This window comes from Megascapheus bottae, chromosome 5, assembly GCF_031878675.1.
Source record: "Megascapheus bottae isolate mThoBot1 chromosome 5, mThoBot2.hap1, whole genome shotgun sequence".
In the NCBI taxonomy this organism is placed as follows: domain Eukaryota; kingdom Metazoa; phylum Chordata; class Mammalia; order Rodentia; family Geomyidae; genus Megascapheus; species Megascapheus bottae.
In genome coordinates this window covers 38575141-38600457 of record NC_143513.1, presented here as the reverse complement: position 1 = coordinate 38600457, position 25317 = coordinate 38575141, and the positions used below count along the sequence as shown (strand labels likewise).

The window sequence follows — 25317 nt, the reverse complement described above, 5'->3', positions numbered from 1 at the left end:
TTCTACCTTAAATTCACAAAAACAAAGGCCTTATAAACTATGTGGAAGCTGAAGTCTAGGAATCCTGATATGGAAACTGAGGTCTAATGACACCAATATTTGGGTGGAGTTAAGTTTGCAAAAGATCTATAACCTTATAAATGGTATCTAAAAGCAATACCTTCTGAATGTCATAACTAGTTTGCAAATTTTGGAATACCACTCATTTGTGAACTATCTAATTCAACACATTATAATGTTGTTGAAACTACAGAACAATTCACAAGGCTATTCATAACAGCCAAGTTATAAAACCAGTCTGGATGTCCATTATAGATGAATGGACAAAGGAGAGGTGATATAATACAGAGCCATAAAGAAGAACAAGATTATAGCATTTGCAGGAAAATGGATGGAACTAGAAATTATTATGTTAAGTGAAATAAACCAGACTCAGAAAGATAAATATCATATTTTTCCATGTACGAGAAAGAAGTAGAAGGGGAACTATTTGGGAAGAGAAAGGAGACCAGTGGGAGAGAGGTTAAGAGACAACAGAGGATAATAAGGGATGAATTTGATCAAAGTACATTTTATGGCTAGATGAAAATATGATGAAACCCATTCATTTGTGTAATTATGTTAATAAAAGTAAAATCATACAAATTTTAACATTTATATTTCACACCATGCACAATCATTGGCAATCCAATTATCAAATATTTACTGAGCACCCACTATGTACATGGACTGTACTAAGCCTGTATCCAGGGAGATAAATAAAATGAATGTGACTCTAATGTTCAAGGGCTTATAATCTATTGTGGACACAATAATAAGTCCAAAATTAAAACACAGTTACAAACTGTGGTGATTTACACACAGGGAAACAATCAGCAGGAGAGAACTGTAAGTCATAGTAGACTCTTCTGAGGAAGAAATGTTTAGCTGAAAAATTAACAAAAAAGCCTTATCTCATGAAGGCTTACTTTCATTGGCTTTATCCTGAAGCTTAGAGCGGGAAGATTTCACTTCCTTTCTCTCTTAGTCAGAACCCAAGAAGAAAGGGGAGAGTACTGAGATGTAAAACAGAACCAGTATTAGAAAGTTGCCATTCTTGACTCTGTTCTTGTGGTTTGGTACTATCTCTTCCTGTGATGCATGCAGGGAAATTAGCCAGCCCTCTTCACAACTCATCAAATCCAAATGTACATATTCATCTCTAGGAAGAACACTGGGGATGAAGATAGCCAATGGGAGGCATAAAAGATGGAAGTAGTACTTAGCTCTTGATATTCACAGCAGGATAATGTAAGAATCCAGATTGTTTCCCAAATATTTTATTTCTTTCTCTGTAACCAAACCTATGGGGCTCATTCTCACAGTTATCCTATTTGCTTATTTTATGTGATATTGATACAAGAGTTCATATCTTGTGGAAATAGGCTGTTACATGAAGATACGTAAAAGAAAAGCTTGCTTCTTTCTACTCCTAATGAATTGTGAGAATGAGAGAGGACAGCAAGCAAGGAAGAGAAAAGGAGTTGACAGATATATACTGCTGTTTCCCCTTTCACAAAATTGCTTGAAATCCAATTGTTTCATTTCACCTAGAGTCCCTGTTAAAATAAATTTCTGGGCCCCAATCCAAGAACTTACAGTTCTTGAAAGATCTCAGGTGTTGCTAATCCTGACCACACTTCAAGGACCACTGTGTTGAAAAGATCAGATTCCCAAGGCAAAGGAATCCCTTTATCCTTGATTTTCATGCAGTGCCCAGGAAAGAGTTCATCTCTACACCTGATCCCTAGTCAAACTTGGTGAGCAGCCAAACCTCCCAACAAATACGGGGACACATAAACCACATCCTTCCTTCTTTACTCCAGGACATCTTCTCAGGGAGAAAACCTGTTTCTCCATTCTAATAAGTTCTTGTTATTATATGTCTTTTTATTATAATTCATCCTCTTTTTAAAAATCCTAAGCAGGAAAGGGGTGACATTGATCAAGATGCATTTGTATTTATATACTGCTTTGCTAGAGGTAACTTCTTTATACGGCTATTTAAAGATAAATTTTAAGAAGAAAACAAGGGGCTGGGAGGGTAGCCTAGAGGTAGAGTGCTCTCCTAGCATGCATGAAGCCCTGGGTTTCATTCCTCCATACCACATACACAGAGAAAGCAGAAGTGGTTCTGTGGCTCAAGTGGTAGAGCATTAGCCTGTATTTTCATTTTAAAATATTAATATGAAAATTTATTTCATAGAAACACATTGAAAATTTTAAAAAATAGCAAGCATATTTATTTGTGTCTGGTCATTGAACCTGTTCAATGGTATAGAAGCCCACTTACAAGAGGAAACATACTGTGCCTGCCTAGCAGGAAAAAAAAATCAAGAGCTGTTTGGATGGCTGTGGATGAGCAGGGGATTGAAGGGAATAAGGAACCATAACTCACCATCTAGTCCCTTCTGAATACAGACACTCAGAAAGTCTGGTGTTGCAGCTGTTTCTGTTTGTACTCATGTTAGGAATGGATAGGGCAGGTGAGAAAAGATGAACAAAGGTAAGTAATGAATAGTGACTCACACAGAGAAGGCTATCCAGCCAAAACAAAGCTCAGACTATCTTCTCTCCCCCATTCTCACCTGACATTTTGTCACTGCATAGCTGGAAAAGTTGGGGGTTTCCATCACCTTTCAAGTTCCATAATTCCATGGTTTTTCCCTGTATTAGTCAGTTTTCTGTCACTATGACAAAATCCCTGGGGTGAGAGGGATAACTTGAAGGAGGATTTATTTTGGCACTTGTTTCAGTCCATAATTGTTGGCTCTATTGCTTTAGGGTCCATGGTGAGGGAGAACATAAGGGCAGAGGGTGTGGAGCAAAGCAATGCTGATAACAGCATAGCAGCCAAGAAGCAAAAAGAGTGACAGGGGAGCCAGGAGCATAACCCAGTGGTAAAAGTGACTGCCTAGCATGCTTGAAGCCCTGGGTTCAATTACTAGGCACCACATACACAGCAAAAGCTGGAAGTGGTTCTGTGGCTCAAGGGGTAGAGTTCTAGCCTTGAGAAAGCCCAAGGATAGTGCCCAGGCCCAAGTGCCCTTCAAGGCCACTCCCCTAGTGTCCTGACTTCTTTCTGCCTCTTGATTCTACAGGGGAACACAAAAGCCCAATTGCTAAGTGCATCGGACTATATATAATGAAGCATATATATCAAAATGAATGCCAAGAATTTGGAAGCAAGAGGTTCTTTTTATGTCCTGTATGCAATTATTTCTATTTTTTTCTTTCTGTTTTAGTTTTCTGTATACTTTGTCTTATATATAAGCTTATCTGATCCATGGAAAGGGAATCACAGAAATAAGACAAAGGATGAACTAATGGCACAATGATACTAACTAGACTCTGTATTGGAAATGAACTTTACAACTTGGGGGAAGGGAGTGGAGAATGGTAAGCGGAGAAAATGAGGGAGGGTTAACAGTGTTTAAAAAGAAATGTATTCATTACCCTACTTTTGTAACAGTAACTCCAATTTATCACCTTTACAATAAATAATAAATAAAAATCCTTTCAAAAAAAAAAAAAAAAGGATTCCACCTTCCAAGAGCACTATGGGCTGGTGACAGCCTTTAGCACATAAGATTTTGACCAACACTTCAGATCCAACCTAGAGCAATCACTCCTATAAACAGAAGATTCTCACTGAATATTTAATATTCTGACTATTAATGGTTTAAAAATATTTTACTTTTGGGGTGGGAGTTTGGCCTAGTGGTAGAGTGTTTGCTTAGCATGCATGAAGAGCTGGGTTCAATCCTTTGGTTCCACATACTCAGAAAAAGCTGGAAGTGGTGCTGTGGCTCAAGTGGTAGAGTGCTAGCCTTGAGCAAAAGAAGCGTAGGGATAGTACTCAGGCCCTGAGTTCAAGCCCCAGGACTAGCAAAAAAATTACTTTTAATATTTCCTGATGTTATTGTAATATTGTAACTCTGTAAGATTTGCAATTCCTAGAAGTCACTAAAATTCCCTGAAATTCCACCTAAGAGAAAAAGTGAATATAGTCAAAAGGGAATGAAACAGAATTAATTCCTTAGTAGTAAAAAGAACTATGTTGTTTCATTCTCGACAGTGGTGCCATAGAATAAAATGATTGTTGAATTGCAATATAATTAACATCCGGAAATATAGAAAAAGATTTACTAGAAACATAATATATGCCAAATAGAAGATATTCAAGGGCATTACACATGCTCTTCCTTAATTAACATGGGGGAAATCACAAATATTTGGTTCATCTGGCATTTCCTCTGTCCTAAAGTTCTAAAGTTGTTCTTCCCTTCAACAGATGTTTGTTGTGCATCTGCTAGGACTAGAAACCTTGCTAGCTAGGGCTTATGGATGGCAAAAGAAAAAGTTTCTCTACTGATAAACAACAAAAGAGCGTCTGCCCTCTATGAGGCAGATGCAAACCCACTAACTAGCTGCAATGCCTTGGGGCCTTTCTATACCTGTGATAGGAAACAGTGAAGAAGGATGAGAGGAGGACTTGAAAATGAGAGAAGGAAACTGGGGGAGGGGACCTGATTCATAAATTCATCCTCCTAAAGAGCCACGCAGAGAGACATAAATGCATTTTCAAAAGCATTATTGTGTAGGAACAAACTTTTGGAGATGCATGAAGTTTCATCACATGAAATTATCAATAATTTACCATTTCCAGCCTACAAAAAATTATACATTCACTCTAAAATCATCTTTAATAATGTTTAATGTGGGTTAGAAAAGAAGTAATTGCTCCATGCTGCTGTCAGAAAGAATGACATCACCCCATTTGTAAGGAAATGGAAAGACTTAGAAAAAATCATATTAAGTGAAGTAAGCCAGACTCAAAGGAACATAGGCTCAATGGTTTCCCTCATTTGTCACAATCAGTAGAAACCTTGGGCTCTCCTAGCAGAGATTTACAATAGAACAAAACCTAGATACTTAAGGCCATATAGAATGACCCTAAATGAAAGGACCTCCAGGATACAGATACAAAAGCCATATAATGAGTAATTGTTGTTTTTAATGTATTATGTTATCTCTCATCTCTTTTGCTGTCCTTTGGTTATCTCAGATTGTTACAATATTTCACCTGGTTATCTGATATATTTTATATACACGTATTTGGTTATTTGAAGTTGGATAGAAAAGGGAGGAAAACAAGATGAGGGGTGGGGGTCAGGGGGGAAATGGGGACCAAGACATGAGAAAGGGTATCAATGTATGTGAATTAATGCACCTTCTATCTGTCAAATATCATGTAACCCTTTTACTAATTACAATAAAAAAAGACATGAGAAAGGGTATCAATGTATGTGAAGTAATGCACCTTCTATTAATTATAATAAAAATATATGAGAAAAAAGAAGTAATTGCAATCAGAGTAAAAAGAATCTTGAAGTAATTTCATTCTTATTTTATACATGATCGAGAAAACAATGTATAAAAATTACTTGGGACAAATAATCTGAATTTTTTTAACTATAAAGGTGATGTACAGAGTGGTTATAGTTACATAAGTCAGGTAATGAGTACATTTCTGCTAGTTTTTCTCTCCTGAATCCACCCACAAATTATATAATTCATATTCCACAGTGTCTAGTGCATTTTTCATCCTTTGTCCTTCTATTTCTGTGCTCAATCTTGCTGTTCCAAAGACAGATAAATGAACAAACAAGACAAAAATAAAACAAAAATGAATAAACGAAACTTGTTTCCATTTCTTGGAACTCATTTAAAATTTATTTTTACCTGTTTTTTTGTTTGTTTTGTCAGTTGTGGAACTTGAACTCTGAGCCTGGGCACTGTCCTTGACCTCTTCAGCTCAAGGCTACCGCCCTACCCCTTGAGCCACAGTGCCACTTTCAGTTTTCTGGTGATTAATTGGAGATAAGAGTCTCATGTACTTTTTAGTGCCTGGGCTGGCTTTGAACTGAGATCCTCAGATCTCAGCCTCCTGAGTAGCTAGGATCACAGGTATGAGCTACCACATCCAGCTAAAATTTGTATTTGTTTTAAGATTTTCTTTTAGCTTTTTTTTAATTGTTGGGATAATGTGTAGAGGATAGTTACATTTGTCAAGTAGTAGGTACATTATTTCTCCCATACACTGATACCCCTTCTCATGGTTTTGTCCCCCTTTCTCTTCTTCAACCCCCTCCCAATCATCTTGTTTTCCCCTTTCCCATCCCTATTTCAAATAAACAAGTGTGTATATACAGAATACCAGGCAACAAAGTCAGATACAATAACAATATGAGATTAACCATAAGTGGATTAAAAAAAGAAAAGAACTTCACATAGTACATTAAGAACAACAATCACACAGATAAACCTCTTGTTTCTATATCCTGGGGTTCATTTCATTTAGTCTCATCCTATATGACCATAATGTAGATAGGTTTTGAGCTATTGTGATCCTCTGCTAGGAGAATCCTAGATGTGTACTAATTATTACCAGTGAGGGAAACCATACAGCCTATTTTCTTTTGGGTCTGGCTTACTTCACTTAGCATGATTTTTTGCAAGTCTTTCCATTTCCTTATGAATGGGGCAATGCCATTCTTTCTGATCGCAGCATAGAATTCCATTATGTATAAGTACTACATATTGTGGATCCATTCATCTACTGAAGGGCATCTGGGTTGGTTCCATATGTTAGCTCTAGTAAATAGTGCTGCAATGAACACCATTGTGCTGGTAGCCTTAGTATGTCCTTGTTTCTGGATGATTGGGTAAATGCCAAGTAATGGGATTGCTAGGTCATAGGGGAGCTCTATGTTTAGTCTTTTGAGGACCTGCCATACTGCTTTCCATAGTGGCTGAACGAGTTTGCACTCCCACCAACAGTGTAGTAGTGATCTCTCTTGGTCACATCCCTGCCAGCATCTGTTGTTATTAGATTTCTTGAACATGGCCATTCTAACTGGAGTGAGGTGAAATCTCAACGTTGTTGTGAGTTGCATTTCTTTTATGGCCAGAGATGTCGAGCACTTCTTCATGTGTCTATAGGCCATAAAATTTGTATGTTTGAATGTTTAAAAAAAACAAAAACTTTCATTTTAAAGTGTCCAGGTTTGCAGCTCAGTTGTCTGCCACTGACAACATGGCAGCCTGAGGCTCCCTTGGCTAAGTGCAGCTACATCCCAACGGTCCTGGACCAGCAGATTTGGGGACAACTGGATGGACATTTCCAGTGTGGCTCTGGCCTCTGTTGCAGTTCATGCTGGCCTTAGTGGCCTGTCAATTGAGGAGCAGGTGCAAGGGACCCTGGCCAGGACAGGAGGGGCTTGGTTGTAATGGCTGACTTCAAGTGGTGATCCTCAAATCTCACTGCCACCAGTGCTTGTCTTCCACAGCTCATCTATCCATACTGGAAAAATCTCCAAGAATTCAGATTTTGCTGATAGGAGTCATCCCTGGTATTTCCCTAGCCCTAGGACTGCCACAGATAGGTAGCAGGACTTGTCTCTGGGAAAGAGAGCCACTCTCATCTTCCTGGATGGCATGGGGATCCTAGGTGAGCCCCAGCATTTGAAAGCACAAGGCCTGTCAGTGTGGAAACACTTAAGAAATTTACCTTCTGGTGTCAGAACAAAAATTGAGAGATAAAGGAGACCTCATCAAGACAGAAGGGGTATGTAGTCACTGCTCCCAGGGTTAAGCAGGCACACTAGCCAGACAAATCCAGTTAGGTTTTATCCTAATTCTTGGAGGCCCTCCTCCCCAGTAGGAATGGGCTCACATGTTGTGATTGGATATCGGGAGGGTGATTTAAGGAAGCTAGAAAGGGTTCTGTCAGGGAAAAAGTTCCCATTCTGAGGAGGTCTGTTCTTTTAACCTTATTGGTAAAGACTCATACTCTTGACAAGGCTGACTGGTTACAAGCAGCACAGATGACAGTTACAGTATGAAGTCAAGAAGCAAATAATTCCAGGAAATATAAATGCAAAATAGTGACTGATTACAAGATGGAGACACTTCAGTTGTTCAGAAAATATTGGATTTTTTTCCACAATGGCAACAGGAAAAAGCAAATTATAAATTTTTTCCAGCTCAAGGACAATGTAATGTGATTTCATAAAGCTGAGTCTATTCTTATCAACCAAACACACATAAACAGAGAAAGCAGGATGAATTGAGATATCATTGTAGGTAAAGTATTTGCAAATTGTTATTCATTTTTAGTTTACATTCAAATCTGTACTTAAAACATGCCTTTTAGTATCAGCTACTTGTGCTTAATCACTGTCTGAATACCAGTAAAGAAAATGAATGGAATATCAAGGCCTGCCCAATGATAATTGCTAGTGATTCTTAGGCAATTATTAGGCATTTTGAATGTGGTCAGTACACAGGTCTACTGGAAAAGATCTTGAGAGTTGAGATGAAAGGGCTGTTGATGGGCGAGGATGGGAGACAGGAGCACAAACATACCATGGATTCAAAGATCCCTGGCAACATACCCGCTCTGACTCTGTCCTGGCGCAGTCCTGGAGAAAAATCCCAAGGGAAAGACTGCTTGGACCCAATGTCCTCTCTTTTAAGAACAGAGTACACTTGGAGTGGGAGAAGAGGAGCAGCTAGAAAGTGGCTCCAGAACTAGATACAGGTGGGAGGAGTCCAGATATTTTCCAGGACCAGGAACATTCCACTAAGAACCAGTGAGGTCTGAAGGCCTAGTTGGCATTTACTTTGAAGGGATTTAGAAGATGTGAAGACACGAGGGCCTAGGTGTGAAATGAGGAAAGGGCTGTAAAGTGATGCAGTCATTATCCCAGCTGCCTGCCATTTACCACCTCTGCTCTGGAGATCTGATTTCCCCTACCCTGAACACAGGAGTCTGCAGCACAATAGGGTCTAGGAAGTGGCCTGAGAGAAACCTTTCAGGCTCACTCAGTGACAGTCATGTGACAAAGGTTGTGATATTAAATAATCTACAGTATAGCTGTGAAAGCACCCAGCTAGAGCGGTCTTGCTCTGCCCCCCCATGTAGGCAGGCCTGGAGTTTGCCTGGATCACAAGGACCTGGCCACGCCCCTTTCGCTCATTTTTCTCTGACCAATGAGATACAAGAATTGAGGCCATGCCCAAATCCTGTGCTGCTTACTACTACTAGCATTCCCTTTTATTGACTCACACTACTACCAGCAATTGAGGGAGGTAGAGGTGCTATGTGGTGACTGAGAGAATCAAGGTGAGTAGGAAGGAGACAGAGTTGGTAGTGATTTTGTGAAGTCTAGGAATGTGGCCTTCCCACTTTCCCCATCCTAGCCCTGGGATGTCGGAACAGACAAGACAGTAAAAGTTAGCTGCAAGAAAACAAAAACAAAAACAAAAAAACCTACTACTGCAGGAATTCCTGCAAAGGAAGAAAACTAAAAAGGGAGGTAACCCCAACACTGCAAGGGTGAGACCAAAGGCCATGCTGGTCCTGAACCTTCCTCTGTCCTTTCCACTAACACTGGAATCCGTAATGCGTCAGAAGTCCTTCTTCAATTTCCTAGTGAATCTCCACACAGATAATAATCAACAGGTACAAAACCGTAGTGGAGGAGTGGGTCTGGCTGGGGAGAGAGCTGGAGAACTTAAAGGAGTTAGTGATAAAATTGGAGCAAGACAGCATTGCAGAGGATGTGGTGAGGACATGGATAAGGTCCCGTGGCTCTTGGAGTATATGAGACAACTGAGAGAGGAGAAAAGAGCAAGGAGTGTGCAGGTTTTTGAGCTAGAAACCAACCTAGTAGATCTGAGAAAACAGTTGGCAGAGCTGAAGGTGGCCATCTCAGATGAAGCTGCAAGCCAAGGCCTGCCAGTTGCAGAAGGGACCACGGAAGTTGGAGGAACAACTTTCCATCCAAATACAGGAAAATTGGAGCTCCAGTCTGCAGAATGTGGAGCAGCAAGAGTGACTGTGGTTTCTGGAGCAACAGCCTGAGGTATAGACTTAACATGCCTTGGATGAGCACAAGATCCTCAAGACAATGGAACGAGAACATGCGATGGGCAATTGAGAGCGGAAAGATCAGTTGGCCCAGCTGCAGGGTGCCTTCCAATGATAAGCAGGAGCTAGCTCACTAACTTGCTGCTCCCAGAGCAGCAAAGAAAAATCCAGCTAAGGAAGGAGTTAGTAGAATGGAATGAGATAGCTGAGTTTAAGGGCCACGTGGCTAGGGAGCTACAGGAACTGCATCACTAGTAGCTGGCCCAGCTACAGGAGCACAGAGCCACCTGTGAACAGCACATTGCCTCCAATCGGCAGCAGATCCAGCTGTTGGAATAGCTGAATCAGGAGCAGGTGCAGAGCAGGGCGGGGACCCAGATGGTCCATCAAAAGTTACAGGACACTCTTTAGTGCCTGGAAGCTACCAGACATCAGAACAAGCAGCTGAGGGGCCCAGCTGAGCTTCCTGTCTTTCCCTAGGGAAGAGTGAGCAGAGAAGAAAAGAGTAAGGCGCTAACATGACTGTCCCAGCGGAGGTAGAGAACCCACAACCTGTGTAGGATTTTGACCTTGACATGAGATCCATTGCTGAGTCAAAGAGGCTGAAACTCAGCCAGCAGCTGCACAGCAACAAATGCATGGCTACCCTGGCAGCCTAGTGCCAGAGAGCTGGGGTGGCAAACCCTCTTCCTCAAGAGCTTGAACCACAGGTATCTGAAAAGTGGAAGCAAAACACACAGGCACCAAAGAAGCTGAAAGTCTCTTCACCCATGACCTTCCCAAGAAGGTGAACTACCAGAAGGAAGCAGATGAACTCCAATATCGATGCAGCTAGCTGTCAGAACACATGACCATTGTTGACGAGTCCATTATCTTAGGTAAGGAACAGATGACAATCCTGGAAGAAGTCTATCCAGAGGAAGAGGACTATATCAGCCAGCTGACCCAGAAGAAGAGTGAAAAGAAAAAGGTAGATATATCAGTCCTTCATAGGATTATTGTAAAGATTAAATGAGTACACAAAGAATTAAGAAATTCATCTGGAACCTGAAAAGCACTATCTAAGAGCTAGCTATTGTTAATGGCATTAGTATTTTTGACTGTAAATTAATTTAAGAAGCCAAGGTGGGAAGGAAAACCATCCAGGCGAGAACCACACCCAAAGCATTCCACATAGCTACTCCTGTGAAGTTGCCATCCAGCTGCCAAGCACTGCCCCCATAGCTTGCACAGCCAAGTCTTTGAGTGCAGGACATTGCATGCTGCCAGAGAGCAGCTGTCTCTCCTGCCACTGGAAACCGGATGCAGCTGCCATGGTCACTGTGCTCTGGCCATGGTGGGTTCTGCGTCATCCCTGCTGCTTTGAGTCAACAGCTCCTGAATCAAAGTCCAGAAAGGATACATCTGCTTGGCATCATGGAGTCCCTGGTTCCCAGCTGCAAGGGAGATTGAGAAAAAGAGCATCAGGCATTTTTGTTCCTTAGAGAAAAAAATGATAAAGTCCCACAGACTTAGGGAGGCAAATTTATACATTGGGCAATAAATTTTTTAAAGGCACAAGTGGTCCCTTTATGGTTTAAAAAAGTAGAAATTAACTTGAATATATAGATTCAAAGAAAGCAAGAACTAAAAGAATGTACCTCAAATTGTTAATAGTCAATTCTGAATTCATCACTTTGTTTCTGTGACATGGAGAAGTATGTTTTAGTTGTTTGTTTCTCTGTTTGTGGTATTGAAGACTGAACTCAGGATATTGTGCTTTTGCCCTGAATGGCCTCAGACTAATTTTCCTGCCTCCATGTTCTGAGTAGCTAGGATTACAAACATGTACCAGCATACCAGCTTCTTGTTTGGATATGGTCTAACTTTTTTCCCTGATCTAGCCTTAAATCTCTCTTTCTCCCTAGGAGCCTAGGGACCTCTATTTTTGAAAGAGAATCAACTCTTACATAGCTCATAGAATAGGAGGCAGCTCAGATGCCATTATTAGACTGCAGCAGACTGTGGCTAATCAAGGTGTGGCTGATCAACCGACAACTTCAGACAACTCAAAAGTATATCGAAGAGGGCAGGGAGTTTGGCCTAGTGGTAGAGTGCTTGCCTAGCACGTTCAGTTCCTCAGTACCACATACATAGAAAAAGTCAGAAGTGGTGCTGTGGCTCATGTGGTAGGGTTCTAGCCTTGAGAAAAAAAACCAAGGACAGTGCTCAGGCCCTGAGTTCAAGCTCAGCACTGGAAAATTGTTATTTAAAAAAAGGAAGAAAAAAGATATTCTAGAAATGTAAGCAACAGACGTGACAATGTAAGGAAACTTATGTAATAGGTTGTGATTATAAGCCTTAAATGGATTAACAAACTTCAAAGGTGGCAAGGCTACTAACAAAATGCATTACTGAAATAGCCAGTTTTAAAAGGAAAGAAAACATAAACTTGGTTTCAAACACATGAGATCTGAGAACTTGAGTGATAGCTTAGCTTGAAAAATATAGTCTAGGACAAATAATAAATGTCAAGACTGGGCTTAATAAATTGAGACCAATCTGAGGAATAGAGATAATGGAAGCCACAAAAGCAGATATAATTGCTAATAGATAACATGTAAGGAAAGCAAAGAAAGAAACCCAGACAAGGCATTTTGGTAATGATAAAAAGAGGAAAAAAGTTTGAAAATGGGTGACTAAAATAAATGGAGGAAAGGCACAGAAGAGGATAGTAATTTTTGGCTATTATAGTAATAAAGCCTCCTCATTAGAAGATACCAGAAGTTTGATGAAAAATTTGCAGGATTTATAGTGCTGTACACTACAGATGACATGACTTACCTTTGTTTTGTTCATTCACTCATTCACATTCAACATTCTCTGACCGTTCCCTATGAGCCAAACACTCTCCTGAGTGTTGAAGACAAAGTAGTTAATAATATAATCACAACTCCTGTTCTACAGCAGGGGGCATAGTTCAATGCCATGAGTTCAATTCTTAGCCTAACAAGTTCAATGCATGAGTTCAGTTCTTAGCCTCACCAAGATCAAAACCAAGAAAAATTTTTTCCTCGTAGAACTTTCATTCTAGAGAGGAAGACAGACAATAAACAAAAGAAGTAACTGTATTGAATGTGAGTAGTGATACACAAAATTAAAGGAGTGATTTTTGAAGAAAATGATGAGAATAGCAATTCTAAGAGGAGACAGGGAAGAATCTACTAAGAAAATAAATAGACCAGGAGGAGATCATAAGTAGATAGCAGAGGGGAAGAGCATTTCATGGTGAGGCTCCATGAGGGGGCTTCACTGTGGTCAAAAAGACCAATGTGGCCAGGTATGAAGCTCTTACCTATAACTTTAACTGTGTAAGAGACCGATATCAGGAGGTCAAAGGATTGGTCTAAGGTGAATCCAGGCAGAAAGTTTAAGACTCCTTCTCAACCAACAGCTGAGCATGATGGCACGTTATCTGTCATCCCAGATATGTTGGGAAGCTTAATAAGAGGATCACAGCTCAGACTGCTGGACAACAAGAGAGCCACTTATGTGAAAAACAGTCAAAAAGGCTAGAGGCATGGATCAAGCTATGTATAGCACCTGTATATTAAACTTGAAGCTTTGAGTTCAAACCCCAATAGTGAAAAAAAAGCCAACATTGCTGAATTACTGCACTGAAAGTATACAGGGCAGGGAAAGAATGTTGAGTATTACAAAACATGGGAAGGTTTTGAGAAGGTAAGTAATATCTAACATTACCTAACATGAATTTAAATAGAATATACCAAAGTAGGAAAACCAGAAAGTAGGTTATTATAAGTAGCTAAGCAAGAATAATGGTGATTTGCACTAATACTTTTAGCTACTTTTTAAAAATCTGTTTTCAGGTAAACTTTCTAAAATTTATTCTAATAATATCCTACTAGAGTTGTATGGAGGAAGGCTGTAAACAGGAAGTAGTTCAGAACTGGCAGCTCTTTTAGTTGTATAACTCCATGTATTTTCACAATCTTTAGCCATACAGAGCAAAGAGTATAAGAAAGTGAATACTTAATATGGTGAAATATTTATAATTTCTAAATTATTACAGCTTTAAGGAAATATTAAGCAAAAGAATCCTCAAAAGCCAATTATTACCACCACTAAGTCAATGCATATATATATACTTATATATATGCCAAGACGATAATAATAGAAGCTGATAATTTAAAGACATGAGCAATATTTTTGAAATACAGACTCACTAAATAATGACTGGTTCTGAAAGGTGTAATTTTAAGCCTTCTGTCAATGCTATAATTAAAACAAAAATGAAAGTGCATCTAGAGAGTCCACACACAAGCTTGAATCATGGTAAGACATATAATTTGCTTTTCCTGTGGCTTTGAAACCAAAGGCTCCCTTTATTGACTTATGATTAAAAGGGATAAGCTCATAATTTTTTAAATTCACAGACATGTCAAGTTAAATGTTGACTGAGCTGTCAACACTAAGATACTAACCCAGACCTGTATAGTGCTTCACTGTTTACAAGCTTTATTTCCTTTAAGCCTTACAACAGGTCTTTTCAGACCACTGTTCTTTAGGATGGAGGATTCCAATCTCTAGAGGCTAAGCAGCTTACCCAAGGGCATTGAGCTAACTAACAAATGCTACTGCTACTGCTAGAGAAATACCTCACTTCCTATTCTTTTGTATCTCCCCACTATTCCAACATGTGTTCTTTTCTAAATCTTGAAGAGGTTGGTCCTATGAAGAATTAGCCAGGTCAGTAAGACCAAGAGTAGAAAGTCATACTTATGGAGAGATAGTAATTTGGGAATAACAGTCTTATGATCAACACTGCTGTCACTATAACAGTATTGGAAGAAAAAAAAAACCAACAAGGTACAGTTTTATTCAAGTTAGTCAGTGGCTCTACTTATTCAGGCCTCTGTCATTTCCTACTGTTCGCCTTTATAGATGACTTGACTTCCTGGTCTGCTGTTTAGTCACCTCCACCAGAGGGCAGGCAGGGCAGGAAGATGAGTGCTTGGTTAAGAGTTAAAAGAAAAACACTTAGGTCATTATCTTAATTTAGTCTTTGGAGTCTTCCTAGATGTCATCTATTGATGTGGCTTTTGCCATCATGTATCTAAGTAAACATAAATGAATGATTTCAGAACAGGCAAGTAGAATTGTGTTATGCTTATACTAATTTCCATCAGTGGTCTTTCTAAAAGATGTGAAATGTTAAGTCTTCTAAACCAGAACACTTAAAAGACCTGTAAAAAAGAAACAGATGGGCAATGTTAAAGAAGAGATAATTTATGATAGAGAAAATTCAGCTAGTAGGGAACATGGAAAAGTATTCCATTTCATTGGCAATTAAAGAAATATGTGTTTTAAACACTTTTTCAAATTAAAAATATGAAGAATAGGAACAATTGACTAGTGAGATAGGAATTTTTACTTATTTTTAGTGGAAATGTAAACAGATAACATCTTTCTAGAAAGAAGTCTACCACAGATTGATTCTACCTTAGGCAGTGGTTTTTTTCAAATTCTGGTTCTTCTCTAATAAAGTGAGTCCTTACAAAGAGACTGATAATTCTTGATATAAGATAAAAAAGAAGCAGTCTGATATCATCTTTGGTCCTAGTCAGATTCTATGGATGAAAAAAGACCAGAGTAGCTGCTTTAAGAGAGAAAAATTTTAATTCTTCCCGTTCTGGCAAACTGCAAGACATAAACTGATGTTGGGTATGAGTTCTAGGAGATGGAAGTAAGAGACTTTTTCTTTATTAAAACAAGTGAAACTGATGTTGGGGAGAACTGTAAGTGTTCAGATTTCTGCAGTTCTCACAAGATTAGACCATCTTAATAACAGAACATGAAAGTAGTGCCTTCTGCAGGCTTGATAGCAAAGAACATAGCCCTGGCCTGCATCCTGCTTTGCCAGGTTGCCCTGAGAACCAGGGCTCAGACAGAGCTTTCTGCAGATAGAGCCATGGGTCTTGTCAACAATAGCCAGGCATGCCCTGTGAGTTACAGTGATAGAAGCCAGTTATAATCTAACAGATCAAATATATTTGTAAATTCAAGCCATTGCACTGTAACAGAGCTGCTTGATGTAACTTTACAACTTGAAACATTAGTTTCTGCTAAATTAAGAGAAAAGATTGTCTCATAACAGGAATTAGAAGAGCTAGTCTCCACAGAAAGAGTGTTTCTGAATTATACTAATTGTACTCTCAGCTTATTTATAATGGGAAGAAATTGAGAAGCATGGAAAAATCTAATGTAGAGTGTGGTATAGGTCATTGCCAAGGGCTTGGGCAAGACGAAAGGGGAAGGTGTTATTCAATAGGCACAGTTTCAGTTTTGCAAGGTGAAAGAAATCCTAGCAATATGTTTCATAATGTGCAAACAACTGTACTGTACACTTAGAAATGATTAAGATGGGGGCCGGGAGTTTGGCCTAGTGGTAGAGTGCTTTCCTGGTATGCACGAAGACCCAGGTTCCATTCCTAGGCACCACATACATAGAAAACAGCTGGAAGTGTTGCTGTGGCTTCAAGTGGTAGAGCTCTAGCCTTGAGAAAAGTTCAAGAACAGTGCTCAGGGCATGAGTTCAAACCCTACAATTGGCAAAAAAAAAAAAAGTGATTAAGATGGTTAAACAAACGGTACAGAACCATAAACTACCTAACTAAAATGGAAAATGTATAAGAATTTACAATACAGAATGCAGAGGTTTTAGATCTATACAGTCTTCACCCTGTTTTTGCCACCAAATGAAGGTGTAAAAAGACAGGATGCAGGTATTTGACTATGCCCAAAATGGAATGGGTTCAATACTCAGGGTGTGTGTGTGTGTGTGTGTGTGTGTGTGTGTGTGTGTGCATGTTCTTAGCACCAAAAATACTAATATTATAATAATGTTTTATTTTTATTAAAAGCTATGCTTTATTATTACAAATATACAGATGAACAGACCATGAACACATGACAAAGGTACATTTTCCTATGTATTGCATATACATAAAACAATTTTACTGAATGTCTGAAAAAAATCTAAAAGTTAGGGCTGGGAGTTGGGCTAGTGGTAGAGTGCTTGCCTAGCATGCATGAAGACCCGGGTTCGATTCCTCAGTACCACATACATAGAAAAAAGCCAGAAATGGTGCTGAGGCTCAAGTGGTAGAGCTCTAACCTTGAGAAAGTCCAAAGACAGTGCTCAGGCCCCTTGCTCAAGTCCAGAACTGGCAAAAAAAATCTAAAAGTTAGCACATTAGCCTATTAAAATCAGAGTATAGTATATGCTTCTGGTCATGAGTTCTTGTTTGTCTTATGACCCACAAGATGTTCAGTTAGTAATATATTTTAAAATTTCCTAACCAGCAAGCAGGTTAGGAAAGAAGATCAAAATTTGAAATCATGCTGAGTAATCAGGAAGTTTTCTATCCAATATTGCCTGCCTGGGCTCAAGGCTGCCTATAACTTGAAATAGGAACCAAGAAAGAACAAAGAGTTCCGAATTATATGTCTGATGGGAAAAGAGATCCCTAATGCTCAGAGGAAACAAGAAATCAGATTTTCCTTTTCTCTTTCTCCCTTGTCTTCTGTTCCCTTCCTAAGTTACCTTGAGGGAGCAGTCATGGTAGCTGTCTGCACAGGACAGGGGCAGGGAATCACAGTGGCCTGAAATTCTGAGGAAATGAGGCAGTTTTTGAGAGAGAGCCAGTTGCGAGTCCTGGCAAAGGGGACTGCTGTATCAGAACTTGAGATAGTGGACCTGACAGGGGCAAAGTGCCTGGGAGCCATCCCAGGTACATCTGTATCTGCCTCATATTGGTACAAATGTAAATCTAGATCTCAGAGGAAACAGTTTTGACTTATGAATCATCAGCCCTTAGAAGCTATTTAAAGCTAAGTATTCTAGATATCTTCTCATAACAGATTTTCTTACAGAATTCTTTGTATTTGCTCACTGAAGTAGAAGATGGCTTAGTACAATTCTAAAGACAGAAGTTGTTTTAACAACAACCAAAAAAAAAAAACCAAACATTTGATTCTACGGTCTGAAACCTGGCTGCTACACCACAGGTTTTCACATTTTGTTTGTACATTCCCTAAATAAAATTTGACAAGTTTTACTTTCCCAAACACATTCCCAAATTCATATATATTTTTTTCATCATAAAGTTAATTCGTAGTGTTGGAGAGATCTCAGGATATTGGGTGTTGCATAGAAACACTAACACAAAATGAACTGGGCATACGAAAGGGTGTGAAACCCAAAATACATGTGGGTGGCAGGCGCTGTGCCAGCCACAGGGATCCCTGTCCCTTTACCTGGTTTGGTCAAGCTCAGAGTTCACAGTCCCTCATGATTGCTTAACATGTAACATTTAAACCAAAAGGGCAAGGAGACTTGTTGGTGGGCTTTTAACCAAGGGTCTACTGGGAAGAGTAGGAAAAGTCTCAAGGGCTTTCCCTTTTGGCAAGTGAGCTTCACAGATGAAGGGAAGAGGGGAGAGCAAAGCAAGGATCTGACAAAAGAACCTGGAATAGGGCAAGTATAAATGGAATCTTACATACTTTGATAGAAAAGCCTATCTCCTACCGTCGCAAACATGATATTTAGTGTAGATAGGTATTGACATATTTAAAATTAAATTTAGGCCAGCTATAGGGGTCTATATAATCTCAGCTACTCAAGAGGCAAAAACTAGGAGGATCACAGCTCAAGGTCAGCCTGGGTACAAAGAAAACATTATCTACACTTCTTCCTAACCAACAGCTGTCCTACTGGACATGTAGCTCCAGTGGTAAAGTATTTACCTAGTAAGTGCAAATTCAATTCCCAGTATCACAAAAAAATTAACGATCAATTAATTAAACTTAAGCCATTCTTAAATATAATCAAGAAAATATAAATACAATAGAGGTCTGCACTCACCATTATGTTTTTTTTAATATAGAAACTTCCTTTCATTGTCAGAAATTTCAATCATTTCTTTTTGCTCTTGAATTCATACCTGTATTCCAGTGTCTCAACAAAATTATATCATAATGATGTGGCATTTATACACAATGAAATTCTTTGCTGCCATCAGAAAGAATGGCATTGCCCCATTTGTAAGGAAATGGAAAGACTTGGGAAAAAATCATATTAAGTGTAAGCCAGACCCAAAGCAACATAGACTCAATGGTTTCCTTGATTTGTAATTAGTGCGAACCATGGACTCTCCTAGCAGAGGATGATGCTAAATGAAAGGACCTCCAGGATATGGAAACAAGAACTATATAATGTGATTGTTGTTCTTAATATACTATGTTATTTCTCATCTCTTTTGTTGTCCTTTGGTTATTCCCATATTATTACAGTATCTTACCTTGTTATCTGGTATATTGTATATACATTTATTTATTTGAAATAGGAAAGGGAAGGGAGGAAAATAAGATGAGGAGAGGGGATTGGAAGAGAGAAATGGGGACAAAAACTTGAGAAGAACATGTATGTGAAGTAATGCACCTTCTATCTGGCGAATATGACTGTAATCCTATTAATTACAATAAAAAATAAAAAAATTATAATATGTACTATGTTAATGATATGTTAAAAATATTTTGTTCATCATTCCATCATACCTCTTTTGAATAAAATATGAATACAAATGTAAGCATGCACTTGTTCTACAGTGCTGTTATTCTCTTTGGAGTAGTTATTACAGTAATTAGATAAACAATGTTAGTCAACTAGCATAAATGGCACATTTAAATGAATTTTAAATAAAAATGTTATTGATACTGCATCTTATAATGCATACCTTTCATTTAGTTTCTATATTCCATTAATTATCATTATTATTAGGCATTCATGTATGTCTAGTTTTAGTACAAATTCTTTCCAAAGCTATTCACATAACTGGAGTTTTATTACATCAGTAACCTGTAATTACCTGAATACCTTCAGAGGTAAAATGATCAAAATCTCATAGTAATGTAATTATATTTTAATGAGGCATCAACTGACCACTCAAAGTTCCTCCTTTAATTTTATGGGAAGGATTGAAAACCTCTAGAGTTGCAAAAAGACATATGGCCCAGTTTATTCACCTTCTCAGCATCTGTACCATTAATTTGAGTTGTCCATTTGTTTGAAACTAAAGAGCTGTTTCCACCCCCTAGGCAATATGCTGCTGAATGTCTTGAATTGTTTTTTTTTAAAACATTCTCCATGTGTCCTAATGTGGGTGGTAGAAGAAAGGAAATTGTGCAAGGGAAGGTGAAAAAAGAGGTGTCCTAAGATAGTGCAAGGATATCCGAAGGCAGGTGAGTCATAGGGAGAATGAGGATGCTGAAGATCAGAGACAAGTCCCATGAATCTCTCTCATGCTCCGTAGAAATTATGGTAAACCTCAGTTCCCTTAAACTAATTAGCATTTACTTTCTTGTATCATACCCTCTATAATTGCCTCCCAAACAAAACAGTAAAAAAGAAAGAAAAGAAGAAAGATAATGGAAAACCAGCAAATGAACGAGCACTTTTTCAGGTCCTAGGAAAAGCCAGTGTGATGGCTGGGGATAAAAAAAAACAATCCCTCAGGAAACGGGGATGGGAATAGGCTGAGGAGGAAGGAGTAGCTGGTATACATAGGTGGGGTAGGACTGGAAATAAAAGGACCTAGATTCATTGTCAAAAATGGTGGAAACTTGAGGTTAGACCTCTCCTTCCTGCATTAGCAGCCTGCGGTTACATTTCATTCCTTCATTTACTGTTTTGGGGCCTTTTCTAAACCAGCATCTGTGTCAAGCCCCAGGAATACAAAGATTGTTACTCTCCTATTCATCAAGGAACTTATACTGAAGTCCTCTGGCACAGCCACCTCTCTCCCTGCTTTCCTCTGAGAATGCTCTGCATCTGAAGTGATGCTTGTCTCACTTCTCCAGTTGCTACTCCATGTTTTTAATTCAGCTTGGGGCTGATCTTTGCTGTCAATGTGGGTAAAGCAAACCTGAGATAATTCTTCAGCTCTGGAATAATGAAAGGGGGAGAAACAAGATCTCCTTGGTACTAGGAGGCCAGAGTTCAGATACCACTGAGCAATGAAAAGCACAAATACAATTTTTAGCCAGAACTGGGGCCTGAACTCAGAGCCTAACACTCCTGTCCCCTAGCTTTTTCCCTCAAGATAACATTCTACCACTTTAAGTGACAGCTTCAATCTGGCTTTTTGCTGGATAAATGGATATAAGAGTCTATAAGAATGGGTGAAGGAATGCACTCTTTATCTGACTTTTTAAAATCTGTAAACCCTCTTTACAATAACAATAAATAAGCCACAGCGCCACTTCCAGTTTTCTAGTGGTTAATTGGAGAGAAGAGTCTCAGGGACTTCAGTACCTGTGCTGGCTTTGAACCACGACCCTCAGATCTCAGCCTCCTAACTATCTAGGATTACAGGTGTGAGCCACCTCACCTGGCTTGGCCTACAGATACCTTTAACTTAGCAGAAAAGGTGTTGACAACTTTAAAAAAAACTAATCAATACATCCAGAATTACAAATAAAGAGCTACAAGGGAAGGAATACGTGAAAAAGAAAGCTGAGCAGGATTGCACACGTAAGTCACATAGACAACTATGATGAAAAGCTAAGCATGAGGCCCTCATGTTAAAACTAACATTATTATTCATTGTTATTTCATTTTATAGATTAAAAAATATAAACATAAGGTTAACTTGTCTAAAGATACAGATATTAAGAAAAGAAACAAGAATTTGAAAACAAGTAATCTATTTCTACACCTAGCTTCCTAACTACTATGTACTATTTTACCTCTCTTAGACTCAGTATGTTACTTTATAACTGATGGGGAAAAAATAAATAGTGTAATAAGCAGTGTTGGGATTTATATATCTTAAAAAACTAATAATTTTTCTACAACACTCAAGTTTTTGAATGAATAACAAACTAGCTGCTTCTCATAAAAAATTGACAATGAGCTATATTCTCATATTGCAACAGTCAGCTGGTCCTGAGTGATGGCTGCCCGCCCCTCCAGAAGAGGAGGCCCCTTCCACATGATTTGTCCTCTTTCACTTACATCTCTTGCCTGACCTCCCCACATCCATGTGAATTCTTGAATACACGGGAATGTATGTTCTCATGCTGCCTCTATGCTTTACATGCATAAATACATAACATATACATATACAAGCACACAAGCCTACTGTTGTCTCAGTAATAGTACTTTTAAAAGTGGGAAGTGATGGATGCAATGTATTGTATCCTAAAAATGCTTATGAATTTAGAAAATGTAGAAAATGAAAGAAAATTTCATTAAAATGCCAATGAAATTGCTACACAGAAATAAATCACTGTAACACTGGCATTTTTCATTGTTTTATGCAAGGCTACACAAGTACAGTTCTGGATGCACTGATTTTTTTTCAAAGTTCAAAACTATTATAATTTTCTTTAGGGCTTAACACTCGTAAAATTTGCTTGGTAATGATTTTGTACAACTAAAAAGATCTACTTCTGATTTTATCATTTTATATGCTGTTATAGATATTACACTTCGTATTACGTTAAAATTTCATTTTAATTTATTATATGCATTAACTTTGTATAATATTTTTCAATTATTTGAAGTTGTTACAAGCTTCTCAGAGGACACATAAAATAATTTAAAGATTAGATGATAAAGCTGGATGCAGAAGGCTCATGCCTATATCCTAGTAACTCAGGAGGCCAACTTGGGCAGAGAAGACCATGAAATTCTTTTTTTTTTTTTTTTTTTTTTGCTGGTCCTGGGTGTGAACTCAGGGCCTGAGCACTGTCTTTGGGCTTTCTCAAGGCTAGAGCTCTACCACTTGAGCCACAGCACCATTTCCGGCTTTTACTATGTATATGTGGTATCGAGGAATTGAACCCGAGTCTTTGTGCATGCTAGGCAAGCACTCTACCACTAGACCAAACTCCCGGCCCGACCATGAAATTCTTATCTATAATTAACTACTAAAAAATAGATAATAGAATCTATCATGTGAGCCAAGCATCAGTCAGTTCAAAACTGTAATCCTAGCTATTCAAGAAGATGAGACCTGGGAAAGCTGAGGTAAGGTCTTGAAGGTATTTGCATGGACTAGCTTGAATCTTTATGTTCCCACTATCTCCTTCTCAAAAAACTAGTTTACAAGAATGAACCACTGCATTGGCTGATAATATTAATGCACATTTATAGAATGCCTACTGTATGCCAGACATTGAGTGCTAAGGGAAAAGAATGAACATAACATAAGTCTTTCCAAGAGGTCTCAGACAAGAGAAAGGGACAATTGTGTTAAAGAGCAAGGATGAGGAAGGTGCCTTTTAGAGAAGGAAGTATGCAAGGGAGTGTGCACTGGAATATGTAAAAGGAGCATACTGCACATCACAAAGCAATGACACAGGGGTAAAAGATGAGTCAGTTTTTCACATGAAGAAACGAAGAAAGGCACTCCAAGCCAGAGGTGCAGGATTTGTGGCCTTATGAAGTGTTATGAGTGAACAAAGGGCATTTAAGGAAATAAAATCGTTTAACATGACCAAGAAATTAAGTTAGGAGGAGAAAGAGTAGTAGTAGTAGATAAAGCCCAACAAATGGACAGCTGTCAGACTGTTACACTATGAAGGCACTACGTTTATTCTGAAGGCAACAGAAATTCTTGGGAGGGTTTTTTGTTTTTTGTTTTTTTGCAGCAGAGGTTCATGATTAGATTGGCTGGCAGAATGAACAGTCAATACTGGAAATTGAGCAGCCAGGTAACAATCCTCCAGGGAAGAAATGGTAATGGATGCAAGTAGGTGTTGATTGAAGACAGATAAAAGACAGTGCTGCAGCTGGAATTGAGCACAGAGTATTATAACATCTGATAACTTCCTGCCAGCAAATAGAGACTTTATAGTCATGGTTATTATATATGCTTATAAAACTGTTTAATATCCTTCACTGATGTAAATTTTAGATTGAATCAAATATCCATTCTTATTAGTTGTACAAGGGAGTTGGCCATTTGACAAAGTAGTTTATTAATACAATGCAGCTTGATCAATGTCTCCCTTTCAATATTCCATTCTTACTTTTGACTACTAAAAACTTGCAAGTTAAAAATCTTTCTACCTTCTTAAATAAAAAAAGATTCAGCTGAGCTCATCTCAACATTGTGTACATCTTTTTCCGAATTATAAAACCATTTGCTGTAAAGGTGAGCAAAGAAAGCCAAGTTGTGGTTCTTTTACAAGTATAGCAGTTTCACTAATCTGCTACCACAATCTACCACACCAATTCATACACCTACGTCCTGTCATTATTAATAGTCTTTTGCTTTCTCAATTTCCACTGAAATCTAATTTTAAAACAGTAGGCTAAGCACAAAATTAGGTCAGTTGTTTTTATTGTCAATTCTTACTGAGTTTCCATTCTCAGGTTTTTGTTCACATAATAAGAGTTAACATAAAAGTCCAAACATGTGATTGAAAATATCCTTAGTATATCAGAAGGAAACAAGGAAACTTTCATGTATTAGGACTTTAAATTTAGGATTCAAGTCACATTCCTTTAGAGAAGTGATTTGAAATACAGTCATTAATGTTACCTTACATAAAATTTTAATCAAGTGGGAGAAGCAATACTCAATGGACTTTATAGGAATAATTTGTAAAGCATTTTATACTATCTCAGTTTGAAATCTTCACAGGCTTATTGAAATTGATTACCCTATGGGATATATTAGGAATGCTCTAAACTTGACCCTTTTTCTTCAGATGACCTTGAATGGAATGTTAAGTTATTGTTTTTATGAGAAAACATTTAGAACTCCATTACCAGTACACTTACTGGTACAAGAAAAAAATAACATAAAATACATTTGGGGAAACTCTAGGATATGGAAACAAGAGGTTTATCTTGTGTGGTTGTTGTTACTACGTTATTTCTCTTATTTTTTTTTACCCTTATGGATAATCTCATGTTGTTACTGTATCTGATTTTGTTACCTCATATATTGAATATACATTTGTTTATTTGAAAGTAGGAAGGGAAGGGGGAAAACAAGATGATTGGGAGGGGATGAGGGGAGGGAAATGGGAACAAAAACATGAGAAGGCGTATTAATGTGTGAGAAGTAATGCACCTACAACCTGATGAATGTAAGTGTAACCCTCTATACAATAAAATAAGAAACAACACCACATTTGGGGAAATTGCTGAACCCACTAACAATTCTACAAAAGATTCAGAATTTCCAAGACAGAAGTTTGGACCTTGATTTGTGCAATATATGAGTTGATATAACTTGTATCTACAGAAGAAACTATGATACTAT

General features: G+C 38.4%; 1 long non-coding RNA gene across 1 annotated transcript in view; it reads right to left on the bottom strand.

Moving 5' to 3' along the window:
* Positions 1–7290: 7290 nt before the first annotated feature.
* LOC150063234 (uncharacterized) overlaps positions 7291–25317 on the bottom strand; it is a 32198-nt gene continuing 14171 nt past the window's right edge. The window contains exon 3 of the long non-coding RNA XR_016535510.1: positions 7291–11412. This is a non-coding gene — a long non-coding RNA (uncharacterized LOC150063234). The remainder of the gene's footprint in view (positions 11413–25317) is intronic.